The sequence below is a fragment of the Phocoena sinus genome, chromosome 5, assembly GCF_008692025.1.
Source record: "Phocoena sinus isolate mPhoSin1 chromosome 5, mPhoSin1.pri, whole genome shotgun sequence".
In the NCBI taxonomy this organism is placed as follows: domain Eukaryota; kingdom Metazoa; phylum Chordata; class Mammalia; order Artiodactyla; family Phocoenidae; genus Phocoena; species Phocoena sinus.
In genome coordinates, this window is record NC_045767.1 from 1,085,893 (window position 1) to 1,099,824 (window position 13,932).

Sequence of the window (13,932 nt, forward strand, 5' to 3'; positions counted from 1 at the left end):
CCGCGCTGCGCCCGCCGCCGCCGCCGCCGCCGCCGCCGCCGCCGCCCCCTCCCCTCCCTCGGCCCTCCCTCCCTCCCTCCCCCGCGGCCCCGGCCCCGGCCCCCTCCCCGGCCGCCGCCGCCGGAGCCGCCGCACCGGAGAGCCGCCGCCGCCGGAGGATGCGCCGCACAACAGGTCACTGGCGCCACCGGCCCAACCGCCGCGGGCCTGAGGGGCGGAGGGCTGAGGGGCCGGGCGGGCGGGCGGGCTAACGGGGCCGGGCGGGCGGGCGGGCGCGGCCATGTTGGGCCCGGCGGCCGGCGGCTGCACCTGTGCCGGCCCGCGGGCCGGCGGCCTTTGTTCGCTGCGGCGCCCAGCGGGCCGGGCCGGCCTTTGTGAGGCGCTGGCCGGGGCCGGGGCCGGGCGGCGGTGGGAGGGGCGGCCGGGGCCGGGGAGGCGCTTTTTGTCTGCGGAGGGTCCGGGTGACACTCGGACGCCGGCCGTTGGTCAGCGCGGGCGCCCGGAGCCCCGGGCCTTGGCAGGTGGAGGCGCGGGGACCCCACCCGGGGCTGCCGGCCCTCGGCCCCCGCGCTTGGCCAGACGGCGGCCCCGAGGCCCCGGCCGCGCAGCGGAGCGGCCCGGCCGCACGGCCGACTCTGTCCCACTCGCCAGAAGGGCGGTTTAAAATCTCGGCGTTTAAGCGATGCTGCTGGTCTCGAGTCTGGGCAGAAGGCGCAGGACCCGGTGCAGCCTTAGTTTTTTCTCGCTCTCGCCGATGCCGGGACGTGAGTGGTCACAGGTTTGACATGCGGGGGGAAACTTGGTCTCACTGGGACGTTAATCATTCTTAGGCAGGTAATTAGGGCTCCGGGGTGTGTGCGCGTGTGCGCGTGTAGCAGAACAGGGGACCCATTCGGTTAGGGTGACTTCAGAGCGAGGTTAGGGAAGTTCTTCAGGACTGACAGCCCGCGCTCAGACTTTCAAGGCCTTGACTTTTAAATGACTTAAACGCCAAGATGTGTGTTCCCTAATCACGAAACAACTTACAAACCTCACGTTGCTACCACGCGTCGATTATACCGACTCTTACTTTATGTATTTTAAAATGAGATTATTAAGATGGAAAATAAGTTAGGAGCCATCTCATGTATGAAGCTGGGAATTTAACTCTTTTATTTTCCCAGCTGTTTTAAATATCCTCGTTACATATTTAAATGTGACGAGAGCACCATTAAAGAAGCACAGCTCTAATCACCACGAGGGAAACAAGTCCTGGGAGCACAGCCCTTTCCTGGCGTGGTTGCTGTGCTCCTGTACCTCACCACCGACCGTAGTTCAAATCTAAACTGCCGACTGGAAGTGAAGAGGACTCATGCCTTAAGCACGATTACTTTGAGTCATTTCCTTTCCTTTTCTTCCATTTTCTCAGACGCCCAGCAGCCTTCAGTTTTGGGCCAGTGGTTGGTAAAGTGAGGACTTTCTGCAGGGTTGTGAGTTTGCGTAAGCTTTTGTGAAAAACTGTGATCTATGTAGTACAAAAATCCTCCCCTCCTGACGGCATTACTACAGATCAGGCTGGCCTGGGATTCCAGTGGTAAACATTCCAATTTAAGAGTATTAGAAAAATAACTTTCTGAGTTTCAAAAAATGATGGGCATGGGACTTCCCTGGCGGTCTAGTGGTTAAGACTCTGCTTCCAGTGCAGGGCGCACGGGTTCGATCCCTGGTCGGGGAACTAAGATCCCGCACGCGGTGTGGCACGGCCAAAAAAGTAAATAAATAAAAAGTGATGGGCAGTTTATTATTCTGTGTGCACTTTTATGATATATTCATATGTAACGTCTAAAATTTGTGGAGACACAGAACAAAACAGCAAGGTAAACAGCCTACCACGTGTGGCTACTAGGCTCATGGTTTTTATTCAGCCGATTTACACAGGGCCGTTAAAATAGTACCCGCTCAAATGTGAGCAATCAAATGGGGAGAATAAGTCAGAATTGTGAGAATTAGAAGTTAGGAATTAGAGACCCTGTGGCCTAGTTACGGAAGAGTGGGCCAAGCCTTCCATTTATTCGGATGACTTCTCCTCCTACAAGTAGTACAATTTTAAAAGGTTTACTCATATGGCAGAATGTAAACTAATTAGTTACTTTTTTACGGTTTGATGCTTCAGTGTAAAACATGTAAAAATAGGCGGAATCACACTTACTAAGAAGTGCTGGTGAGAGGATAGAAAACGCTAATAAAACGTGTGCTATATGAGATATAGGATTGCCACTGAGCACACACGTTTGAAATGGATGTGCTAAGATGATGCTGAAGTTCCAAATTAATTTTGCCCTGCCCTTTTTAATCGACACAAATAACCTTTCTGAGTAAACACTTTAGTTAATCAGTGGGAACTGAAGATACAAGGCTTTTTGCATACATATTCTAGTATACAGTTTTTGGTTGGTTGGTTGGTGTTTTTTGGGGTTGGACTGCTTGGCTATAGGATGTATGCAGATTTGGATAAGCATCTTAGTCTTCTGAGCTTCACTCTTATCTCTGCTGGACTGCACTAAATGTGTCCTTGTTCCCCAAATATGTGGTGCCCTATCCTGACCCAGGCCTCTGCATGGACTGTTGTTGGGTGTGGACCACTGCTTGTCCTCCCTTTTGAGCACAGAGGACCCTGCCCTTCAGTGGCCATATGTAACTTTTCTCTCCTGTTGGAGAGCTCTTGAGGTAGGACTCTTATAGCCTTGGGCAGCCTGGCCTCTGCTGGTGCCTTCTCATGGCAGGCACTCAGTGAATGCTGAATAAATGGGCATATGACTTGGGATAAACAACCCATTTTAATGCCAGCATGTGGCCTGTTTGCCTCTCTTTTTTGTAAGTCATGTTGGAGCAGAAAGGGACCCTCTGGAAGAAGCTGAGTATGGAAAGTAAGGGGCTGGCCTAAGGTCACCCTACTTTAATTGGGGAGCTAAGACACTGTTTGCTAGGCAGGGCTGTCTCTTTTCCTTTTCTCATCATAGGTAACTCAAATGTTGAATAAAAATTAACTATGAAATATTGCAAACAAATAATAGAGTAGACCTGTATCCACCACCAGGATGAATCAAGCAGTGATGTTTCTGCTGTACTTCTCTGTATCCCTGGGCAAAGTAAAAAGAATATAAAGTACACAAAAGCAAGAGGTGACATGGAAATTCCCAGGATTATGCTTATACTTTACAAACTGCCTTTATGTGATTTGTTAATTTCATTTTTAAGGAACTGTTATTTACATAACAGGTATTTCTTTTGGAGAGAAAAAGACTTAAATTAGTTACCCCGGGGACTCGTCAGCATTTTGCATTTGTCTGTTGGTTGCAATATAGCTTTTGAAGGAACTGATTTGATGAGATTTGGTTTGCTACTTTAAAAATTCAGGCTGTCTTGAAGTAGTTTTGTTCTTGAGTTTGTCTTCCAGAAAACAAACGGCCAAAGATGAGTTTTCAAAGCATCTTAATGTCTGTAATACCTAATAGTTTCAACAAGACATACAAGGATGGAAACTGCTAAGTAGTGGTTGAGCTGAGTGCTGGCCTGCAGCTCAAAAGCCCCGGTAGTGAGACTTCCCTAGTGGGTGTGTAGAGAAACAATGTTTTATCTTACTGGAGGAGTTGGGAGCTCAATTTTTTAAAAAGATTTATTTATTATTTATTTATTTTATTTATTTTTGGCTGCCTCAGGTCTTAGTTGTGGCACATGGGATCCTTGCTGAGGCATGCGGGATCTTTCGTTGTGGTGCGCGGGTTTTCTCTTCTCTAGTTTTGGTGTGCAGGACCCAGGGCGTGCGGGCTCCAGAGCGCATGGGCTCTGTAATTTGTGGCACGCGGGCTCTGTAGTTGAGGCGCGCGAGCTCAGTAGTTGTGGCGCGCGGGCTCAGTTGCCCTGCGGCATGTGGGGTCTTAGTCCCCTGACCAGGGATCGAACCCACATCCCTGCATTGTAAGGTGGATTCTTTACCACTGGACCACAGGGAAGTCCTGGGAGCTCAATTTTTAAGTTGACTGGGTTGTCATAGAAAGAATTGATGATCTGGATGAAGTGTGTCATGCTGTCAAGGGTATGTTTATGTCAGCAGTTTTCACATCTTGGTGAGTTTTTCCCTTGGGCTGTGCTGCTGGTTACATAGGTGGACAGATCAGAAAGCATGTCTCTGACTCCAGTTGTGCGACCCTTGCTCAGCTCTCCACACCCTGCCTAGTCTGTCTAAAACGCACGTGTGATCATGTGAGGCCCCTTCTCCAGGAGCTCCAGTGCCCTTTGGGGTTCAAGACCAATCTCTCACTGGGTTTTCTGCCTCTCACTGCACTTTTTTTTTTTTCTTTTCTGGCCATGCCGCGCAGCTCGCTGCATCTCAGTTTTCTGACCAGGGATTGAACCTGGGCCCTCGGCAGTGAAAGCGTGGCGTCTTAACCACTGGACGATGGTGGGAATTCCCTCACTGCACTTCTTTTTTTTTTTTTTTAAGATTATGTTTTTTTTTTTTAATTTTATTATATTTTTTATTTTTGGCTGTGTTGGGTCTTCGTTGTTGCGCGCGAGCTTTCTCTAGTTGCAGTGAACGGGGGCTGCTCTTCATTGCGGTGCGTGGGCTTCTCATTGTGATGGCTTCTCTTGTTGTGGAGCACGGGCTCTGGGGTGCACAGGCTTCAGCAGTTGTGGCTCGTGAGCTCTAGAGCACAGGCTCAGTAGTTGTGGTGCCTGGGCTTAGTTGCTCTGCAGCATGTGGGATTGAACCCATGTCCCCTGCATTGGCAGGCGGATTCTTAACCACTGCACCACGAGGGAAGTCCCCTGCACTTCTTATTTTGATCTCACCTGACCTCTTCAGCCCATCTGTTGCTGCCATGCTTTTTCCTTGGGCCTTGGCATGGTCAGTTTTTGCCCCTGCTCTCCCCTGTGACCCCCATACACACACTTACACTTCAGTGCATGTGTGGGCACAGCTGGCTTTTCGTATTAATTTCTTCTCATTCAGCTCTCAGCTTGCACCTCACTCCTAGAAAATGACCCCAGACTCCCTGCCAGTCTTGGGAGCCCTTGTAGGTATGTCTTGAACACTTTGTGCTTCGCTCGCCTTTGTGCACTGCATTCTCACTCTGCTGTAGCCATTCTGGCCTCTGGCTTGCCTCAAGTACTGCATCCGTGCTGCTGTACCTGCTATTCCTTCTACTTGGACACCTACCTGGCTTCCTCTCTACCTGCCTTTAGGTCTTTGCTCAAACCTCCCCTTCTCAGGCACCGTCCCTGACCACTGATTTCAGACACCCTCTTGCTGTCTGGCTCTGCCCATCTGCCGTAGCTTCTTTTCCATGACTCTTATCCTCTGACATTCTGGGTGTTTTCCTTATTTGTCTGCCTGCCTGACTGCATCAAGATGTCTATAAGGGTGGAGATTTTTCTCCTTTCGGCTCTGCTTACTGTGATACCCCCAGTGCGTAGGACAGTACCCTAATGACTGTCAGACGTTGAGTGACTGCTTGCATGAACAGACTCTCAGCCCCTTGTGTGCTGGCTCACGTATAAGAAGTGGTGTGGATAAAGGGGATTGGCGTAGGTGTGCTTGCCCTAGTGTGAGGTTGGCAAGGTGGAGGGCCATGGGCAGGTGAGAGAGGTCAGAGAGGAGGCTCGTAGACCACTGCTAGAGAACGGTGGCCTTACCCAGGCACAGGAGGTGGGGTAGGAGGAGTGGGCAGATGCAGGAGAGAGGGCTGTAGTGGCATTGATGGGCTGGGGTTCAGCATGGGGGCTCAGAATAAGAGGGGAGGGTTGGGGACTTCCTGGTGGCACAGTGGTTATGAGTCCTCCTGCCAATGCAGGACACATGGGTTCGACCCCTGGTCCGGGAAGATCCCACACGCCAAGGAGCAACTAAGCCCGTGCGCCACAACTACTGAGTCTGTGCTCTAGAGCTCAAGAGCCACAACTACTGAGCCCACGTGCCACAACTACTGAAGCCCGTGTGCCTGGAGCCCGTGCTCCGCCACAGGAGAAGCCACCACAATGAGAAGCCCGTGCGCAGCTGGGAAGACCGAACACCTCCAAAAAATAAATAAATGAAATAAAATTTAAAAAGAGGGGAGGGTTGGCCCAGGTGATCCTAATATTCACAATTTGAAAGATTGGGTGGAGAGGGCACCATTTTTATCTCCCTGTGAACTAGTGAAACTGAAGGTGGGCCTCGTTTCTGATCTACCTTGGTTCCTTCCAAAAAGAAACTGATGTCACCTACCAGCTGAAAATGTGTCTCTTGTGCCTTCCTGTTCACCCAGAAGAGGAAGCCTTAGGTCTTGAGTGTGGCGTGTGGCCCCTTTGTGTTTTCTAGCATCTTTGCTCCCTGGCCCCTTGTAGCTGCTCTGAGATCTCATCGTCATGCTGCTTCCCCTCGGGGATGAGCTGTGCTCCATCTCACGGTCCTTGCATTGCTGTGGCTCCTTCCTAAGGCGTCCCGGTTGGCCTTGCTGAGCTGCTCTTACAGCTCCGCCTTCATTTGTTTCCTCTAGTGTTGCCAATGCTGCGCCCATGGCACTAGGTGTGTTTGGTTTTCTGTTCCCAGGTTGGTTGTTCCTCTGAGCACCAGGCCCTGTCATGGCAGCATGTTGCACATAAGACTGTCTGTGCTGTCTCTATATAAATAGGAGGGTGGGCCAGTGTATTTTGTTAGTTAGTATGGCAGTGTACTTCTGGCGACATTTCTTCATTCACTGAGAATTAAGAAATTAGCTGTGTTCCAGTGATGAGCCAAAACACCCATGTCCTTGGTCTCATGGACTTGACAGACCTGTGAGAGGGATGAAACAGGAGAAACAGTGGACAAAAGATTGCGTCTTTGAAAAACCTGTAACAGGGGACATGGGTTCGATCCCTGGTCCGGGAAGATCCCACATGCTGCAGAGCAGCTAAGCCCGTGCGCCACAAGTACTGAGCCTGTGCTCTAGAGCCCGCGAGCCACAACTACTGAAGCCTGCACGCCTAGAGCCCGTGCTCCACCAAAATGAGAAGCCTGCACACCACAACGAAGACTAGCCCTGCTCGCCGCAAGTGGAAAAAGCCCGCGTGCAGCAGCGAAGACCCAACACAGCCATAAATAAATAAATAAATAAATAAATAAATAAATAAATAAATTTAAAAAAATAATAAAAAGAAAAACCTGTGAAATAGTCTTGCTAAATAACTGAACCTGAAACTGATCAGCCCTTTACCTCCCACAAGCAATTAATAGGAAATATGGGCGTGGGGAAAGGAACACATTAAACTACACTGTGGGATTGCCACTGGTGGAACTCAGAACGTGGGAACCTGCAGGACCAGTGACCAGGTCTCTTCCACAAGGAAAAAGAAGGGGGTTGTGGATAAGAGGCTGATTGCACTGCGGAGGGCTTATGTGCATCCAAGACGGGCCAGTTAGTTAGAGATGTGACTAAACACTGTTTATGATATTTGGGACAATTAGAAATTGGAACACTGACTCAATTTGTCGTTAAGGAATTCTTTTTTTTTTTTTAGCTGCCATAGTGGTTTGGTTTTGTTTAAGAAAAGAATTTGTACCTTGTAGGCATGCATACAGAATTTATCAAAGAAATGATACACCATCTGCGATTGGCTTCACAGTTCTGTGGAAAGGGAGCCGTGAGGGTGTGGCTGGATCAGGGCTGGTGTGGGGTGATGGTGGTGCGGTACATGGGCCCTGCTTGTTCTCTCTACCTTTATGTGTGTTCAGAATTCTCCCTGATGAAGGAAGAAAAGTCACGAAGGAGAGGTTGGGTACATTTAGTACATCTATAAGGAGATTATGCCTAACTGTGGGTTGGGTGTCAGGAAGGACTTCCTGATGGGACTGAGGCTGGAGCAGAGAGCAGAAGAGGCCTTGGTAGAGGGTGGGCTTGGTAAGGGTGGTGTGACTGTTCTAGATAAGGGAGCAGGCAGTGCAGAGAGCCTGTGACGGGAGTGGACAGAAGGCTGACGAGGCTGGAGCAGAGGGTGAGGGAGCTATGTGTAGACCCGGGCTGCAGTGGTGGGCAGGCTCTCTGAGGCTGTAGTAAGGCTTTTCATCCAGAGAGCAATGTGAGGCCTTTGAGGGTTTTAAGCGGGTGTGTGTGTGTGTGTGTGTGTGTGTGTGTGTGTGACAGGGAGAGGGAGAGGGAGAGGGAGAGGGAGACGGACATGAATCTGTTTGCTTTGGGAAGTGCGTTTCTTGGAGTCCTCTCTAAGTTGGTGGTGGGAGGATTCCGGAGAGGGAAGAGGGTGCAGGAGACCGGCCTGTGCTCACTGTGTGTTCGGGTTAGAATCTTTCCAGCTGTCCCTGCTTTGGGTGCCTTGTAGGACTGAACAGCTCTGCCCCATTGAAATTTGGCGTGGCCACGTGATTTGCTTTGGACAGTGAACAGGGCCGCGTCATCTCTGACTGGGCGCTCTGAGAGTCGCGTGCTTCCACGATGTCCCTTGTTTCCTTCTCACTGTGGAAGCGCATGATACGCGCTATGAGCACGAGGGAAACCTCTGGGTTGAGCCAGGTTGCGGCCCCGTAACCTAGTCCAGGGGTTCTCAGTGGTCCCCAGACTGACAGCATCTGTCACCTGGGAACTTCTTAGACACGCGTATTGGGGCCCACCCTAGACCTACTGAGTCCTAAGCTCTGGGGTGGGGCCGGTGGCCTCCGATGCCCGCGGAGTGGAGCGCTGCTGCCTCGGGGCTGCTGGCTGGTCAGCCGGCTCGGGGCCTGTGGTGCTGGTGCAAGGTGGAGGTGGCCCGCCAGCGACGGGCTTCTGGCTGTGACAGGAGAGCCAGCCTCGTCAGATCAGCCGGGGCAAGAGCTCTGCAGGAAAAGGGCTGAGGCCTGTGGGCTGGGGGGGAGGGACGGCGTAGGGAGGGTGTCGGTGACGGCCCTGAGTTTTGTCTGACGAAAGCAGACAGGTAGAAGCGCCACTCACTGTCTAGACAGTATTTTTGTAAGCGTTACATTTACTTGGGTTTCGAGGTTCGGGAGCAAGGAAAAGCCTATTGAGGAATTAAACTCTCATTGAGTCCTTGACTCACACATCAGTTCTCACGTTGATCGCCCCACTTGGCATCGTGCCCTTTCTGCTCTCCTGACCCCCCGTCTTGCTGTCCCCCACCTGCCCCCACTCGAGTGGAAGCTCTTGCTCCTGGCGGTGCCCCCAGGACTGCGCGGCTCCTGCCCGCGCTCCGCCGCCTGGACTGGCCCGCGTGTCGGCGCCGCGGCCGCCCCTGTGCCGTGTCGGGGAGCAGACAGCCCGCTCCAGGCCTGCGTGTGACGCGGAGGGGTGTGTGGTCCGTCCTTGTGACCCGGGGGCTGGGCCCTGCCCCAGGCCCCTGGCTTCTCAGCTGCTGGATTCCTTCTGGGGCGGGGGGAGGCGGGAGCTGGCCTGAGCATGGGGAGGAGCTGGCGGACTTCAGGCTGCTTCCTCTTCCTCAGGTGAGGAAGGAAGGCTTGTTTCGGGGAGCGGCACCGCGCAGGAGGAGAGCTGCTGGGGAGGCGTGGAGGACGGTGCGTGTTGGGGTTTTCTCCCTTTTGCTCTGCATCTGAAGTTGTGTACCTTATTTGTGGAAGACGAGTGGGATCGAGCATCACGTTAACAGCTTATTGGATTCTTTTTGTTGAGTTCTGAAATCTATATAAAAAAGTATTTATTTCTTAAAATTCAACTTCTTCGAAAAAAATATTGGTGGTTCTTGTTTGTCCAACGTGGAGGCTAAGCTTGTGTGCATTTCTCAGATGCCAGTATGCTCTTGGCTGCTTTAGGGATTTCTGTGAATTAGCAGTTATATCAGCAAAGGGTCAGAGCACATCATAGGTAATTACCCTCTCTGCTTCCTTTGGAGAGGGGCCCTGTTCATTTTTGTAGGTTGGTAGACCTCTGAGATAGAGGAAATCTGTGTCTTGATGGCCCACTAGGAATGAAACGTGTTTCCATAGGACCTTGCCCTGGCTTTACAGCTCTACCTCTCGAGGACTCCAAGGTAACTCCTTGGGGCCGGGCACAGCACCCTGGGTGTTTGGGTGGAGCCTGGCCCCTGTTCTTGGCTGTGCCCTCGTTGTGGGCTTGTCTCCTAGAAGCCATTGCTGCTTCCCTGGGTCTGTACCAACTGCTTCTCTTGTTCTCTGCTATTGGCTGGAGGTCTCAGAGCTGGTCCTTCAGCTGGTGCCCAGATCCTGGCACCTTCTCACCTCTCTCCTCCCTTTGTGAGTTCCCAGCATGGGAATGATGTAGTAGAAACTGAGTTGTGAATTCCAGCCTAGAGTTTATAGGAAATCTTATTTTCAAGGATGTGCAGTTTCTTGATACATCATCAAGGCAAAATAGAAAGCTTAATCATTATTAATTTTATAATCAGAAAGTACATTTTATGGAAAATCTGTGATAACTGCAGTCTTACCAACCAAATGTTTAGGTGTATTTCCAGTTTACCTTTCATTGATCAGACGGAACCAGGTGCCCTAAAGACAGTTTCCTCTGCGAGGGTCATATCAAATGGTAACAGTCTGGGTAACTATTCCAAGGAGACAACTGCTCTGCTCTTCCAGCTGTTTCTTGTGGTATCTATCTGTACTTAAAAAAAATAACTTTCTAATTTTGCTGAGTTGAGAACTTTGTGGTTTATATGTTATGTGTTAAGTTCTATGTACAGGAGATAAGGATTTAGCTTTCTTTCCCGCTGGCCTCCCACTTCCCCTTCCCCAGTTCTTCCCAATATTGTGGTGTCTGGGTTATCTATTCCTCCCTGATAAGCTATTCCAGAACTTAGTGGCTGAAAGCACAACAACATTTATTTGTTTACAGTTTTGCAGTTTGGACGTTGTATGCCAGGGTTAGCTTGTTTCTGCTCTTGTGGTGTCAGTTTGTTTCATTGCTGTGGCTGTGTGTTGGAATTGGCTGTTGGCCACGGTCCACCGTTCTCCCCAACATAGGCCTCCTGTGAGGCTGCTTGGGCCTCCTCATAGCGTGGTGGCTGGTTCCTGAAGGAGGAAGTGAAGTTGCCAGTCCTTTTATTTTTTTCTTATTTTTATTTTTTTACTTTTAGGCCGTACCGTGCAGCTTGTGGGATCTCAGCTCCCCGACCAGGGATTGAACCTGGGCCATGGCAGTGAAAGCCTGGAATCCTAACCACTAGGCCATCAGGGAACTCCCTGTCTGCCAGTCCTTTTTTTTTAATTTCTTTTTGCGGTACGCGGGCCTCTCACTGCTGTGGCCTCTCCCGTTGCGGAGCACAGGCTCCGGACACACAGGCCCAGCGGCCATGGCTCACGGGCCCAGCCGCTCCGCGGCATGCAGGATCCTCCCGGACCAGGGCATGAACCCGTGTCCCCTGCATCGGCAGGCGGACTCTCAACCACTGTGCCACCAGGGAAGCCCTGCCAGTCCTTTTAAAGGCGAGGCTGGCTCTGGTCTGGCATCACTTTTGCCATATTCAGTTGGTGGGAGCAGTCACAGGCCCAGGCCAGAATCAAGAATGTGGAGAAATAGATTTTATCTCTTGGTGGGGGAATTACAATAAAATTTTGGCCATCTTTATTTTATTTTTTAGAATTTCCAGTTGCCTTTCTTCTTGCAACATCTTTTTCTTTTTTTAATATTTATTTATTTTGCTGCGTCGGGTCTTAGTTGCGGTATGCGAGATCTTCTTCTTGCGGCACGTGGGCTCAGTAGTTGTGGTGCACGGGCTTAGTTGCCCTGTGACATGTGGGATCTTAGTTCCCCAACCAGGGATCGAACCTGCGTCCCCTGCATTGGAAGGTGGATTGTTAACCACTAGACCACCAGGGAAGTCCCTGCTTTTAAATTCTTATCTCTCATGGTAAGTTTTCCTCACACGTCTGATGGCCTTCGACTGCCGGCCCACTGTTGAGACGGAGGTCTGGGAGCTGACGGCAGTTCCTGGGTGGAGGCTTCACTGAGGGCCAGTTGGTCAGGACCCACCGTCAGTATCAGCAGGTGTCTTCCCTAGATCTTGGCAAGTGTCCTTGTGCTGGCTGTGTCTTGTAGTTCACTGCCTTGAGCGCCCCCTCCGGTGTGCCCTGTCCTTAGACTACACTCCGGTTCTTCTCCTGCTGGGGTGGGGCTGGTTGCCAGGCTGTGGGTGGGGTGGGTCAGGGACTGCGCGTTATGTGGACTTCGATCCAGTTCTTTTGACTTAGGGTTCCCGGTGTGTGCAGCACATGCCCCTGCTATGTGCAGTGACTTATCGTTATGCATTAGGCATGTATTAGAATTAGAATAGGAAAATACATTACAGACATGTGAATGATACAACTTAATATGTTTAATACCTTTCCTATTCAACAGAAGATTTGATAGGTTACAAACTGAGATAAGATTAACCTAAAATTCATCAATTAAACTATTTTAAAGTATATAATTCATTGGTTCTGTAGTACATTCTCAGTGTTAATGCAACCATCACCACTATCCAATTCCCGAATATTTTCGTCATTTCAGTGAGAAGCCTGCTGCCTATTGGGCAGTCACTCCCCATTTCCCCTTGTTCCCCAGCCCCTGGCAACCACCATTCTACCTTGTCTCCAGATTTGCCTATTCTAGACATTTTACATGAATAGAATCACGTAGTATGTGGCCTTTTGTGACCGGCTCTTTTCTCTCAGCACAGTGTTCTCAAGGTTCATCCGTGTCGTATCATGTCTCCATACTTCATTCATTTAAAAAAAAATTTTAATTTTTTGCTACATTGGGTCTTCGTTGCTATGCACGGGCTTTCTCTAGTTGTGGCGAGCAGGGGCTACTCTTTGTTGCGGTGCGTGGGCTTCTCATTGCAGTGTCTTCTCTTGCGGTGGAGCACGGGCTCTAGGCACGCGGGCTGAGTAGTTTTGGCTCACGGGCTCTAGAGCGCAGGCTCAGTAGCTGTGGCGCACGGGCTTAGTTGCTCCGAGGCATGTGGGATCTTCCCGGACCAGGGCTCAAACTTGTGTCCCCGGCATTGGCAGGCAGATTCTTAACCGCTGCGCCACCAGGGAAGCCTACTTCATTCATTTTTATGACTGAATATCCCACTGTATGGATAGATCACACTTCTTTTTTTTCCCTGCCGTGCGGCATGTGGCATCTTAGTTCCCCGACCAGGGATTGAACCTGGGCCCCCTGGCGGTAGAAGTGTGGAGTCCTAACCACTGGACCATCAGGGAAGTCCAGATCACTTCTTCTTTTATCTGTTTATCAGTTGTTGGACATTGGGTTGTTTTTTTGAATAATTTAGTGAAAATTCTTGCACAAGTTTTTGTGTGAACATGTTTTCAGTTCTGTCTTGGGTAGATCCTAGGAGTGGAATCGCTGGGTCACATGGCAGCTAAGGAACTTCTCGATTGTCCCGCTGCAGCTGCACCACCTTCCGTACCCTGGCGGTGTGTAAGGGCCAGAGATTTGTCATATTACACTGGGAAGACAGAGAGGACAGGCAGGCATGGAGTCGGAAGACAGCAACTCACGCATCGCCACAAGGTTAAGGTTGGGGCCGTGGGGAGAGAGGCACACAGGTGGTGGGCCCAAGGCTGACCTTGAGCTCGTCTGTGGTTCCAAGCTTCTTTGCAGTGAAAACAAAACAAAACAAGGAATAGGTCAGTTATAAAGTCTTTACTGTCATAGGTGCATTTCTGCAGAAGAAGCAAGACTTCTGCTGTGAGTCAATTCTAAATTCCATAAAATAAATCTTCTCAGTAGAGAGTTCTTACGGAGTAATGGAGCCGTCACTGCCCTCAGCCCCTGTTCTGTAGCAGACTCTGTACTGATCTCATTGTTCTTTACAGAGAGCTCTTTGCTGTAAGACTGGAGGTCCTGTCATCATTCAGTGAAGGTGGGACCAAGATCTATTCCAGGTAGATTAGTGTGAAATGTTGGAAACAAAGGGGATGTTAGGAAATGTGTGTGTGTGTTTTAACCATACTTG

General features: G+C 50.6%; 1 protein-coding gene across 8 annotated transcripts in view; it reads left to right on the top strand.

Annotated features, from left to right (window-relative positions):
* Positions 1-113: 113 nt before the first annotated feature.
* The window catches only part of NSD2 (nuclear receptor binding SET domain protein 2), a 77,363-nt gene continuing 63,544 nt past the window's right edge, over positions 114-13,932 (top strand). For 7 of the 8 annotated variants that reach the window (XR_004350092.1, XR_004350093.1, XR_004350091.1 and 4 more), the window contains exon 1: positions 114-174. The gene's annotated coding sequence lies outside the window, so the exon portion shown is untranslated. Of the gene's footprint in view, positions 175-635; positions 779-13,932 lie in introns of those variants that run through there. The other variant, XM_032633395.1, reaches the window with a different exon arrangement.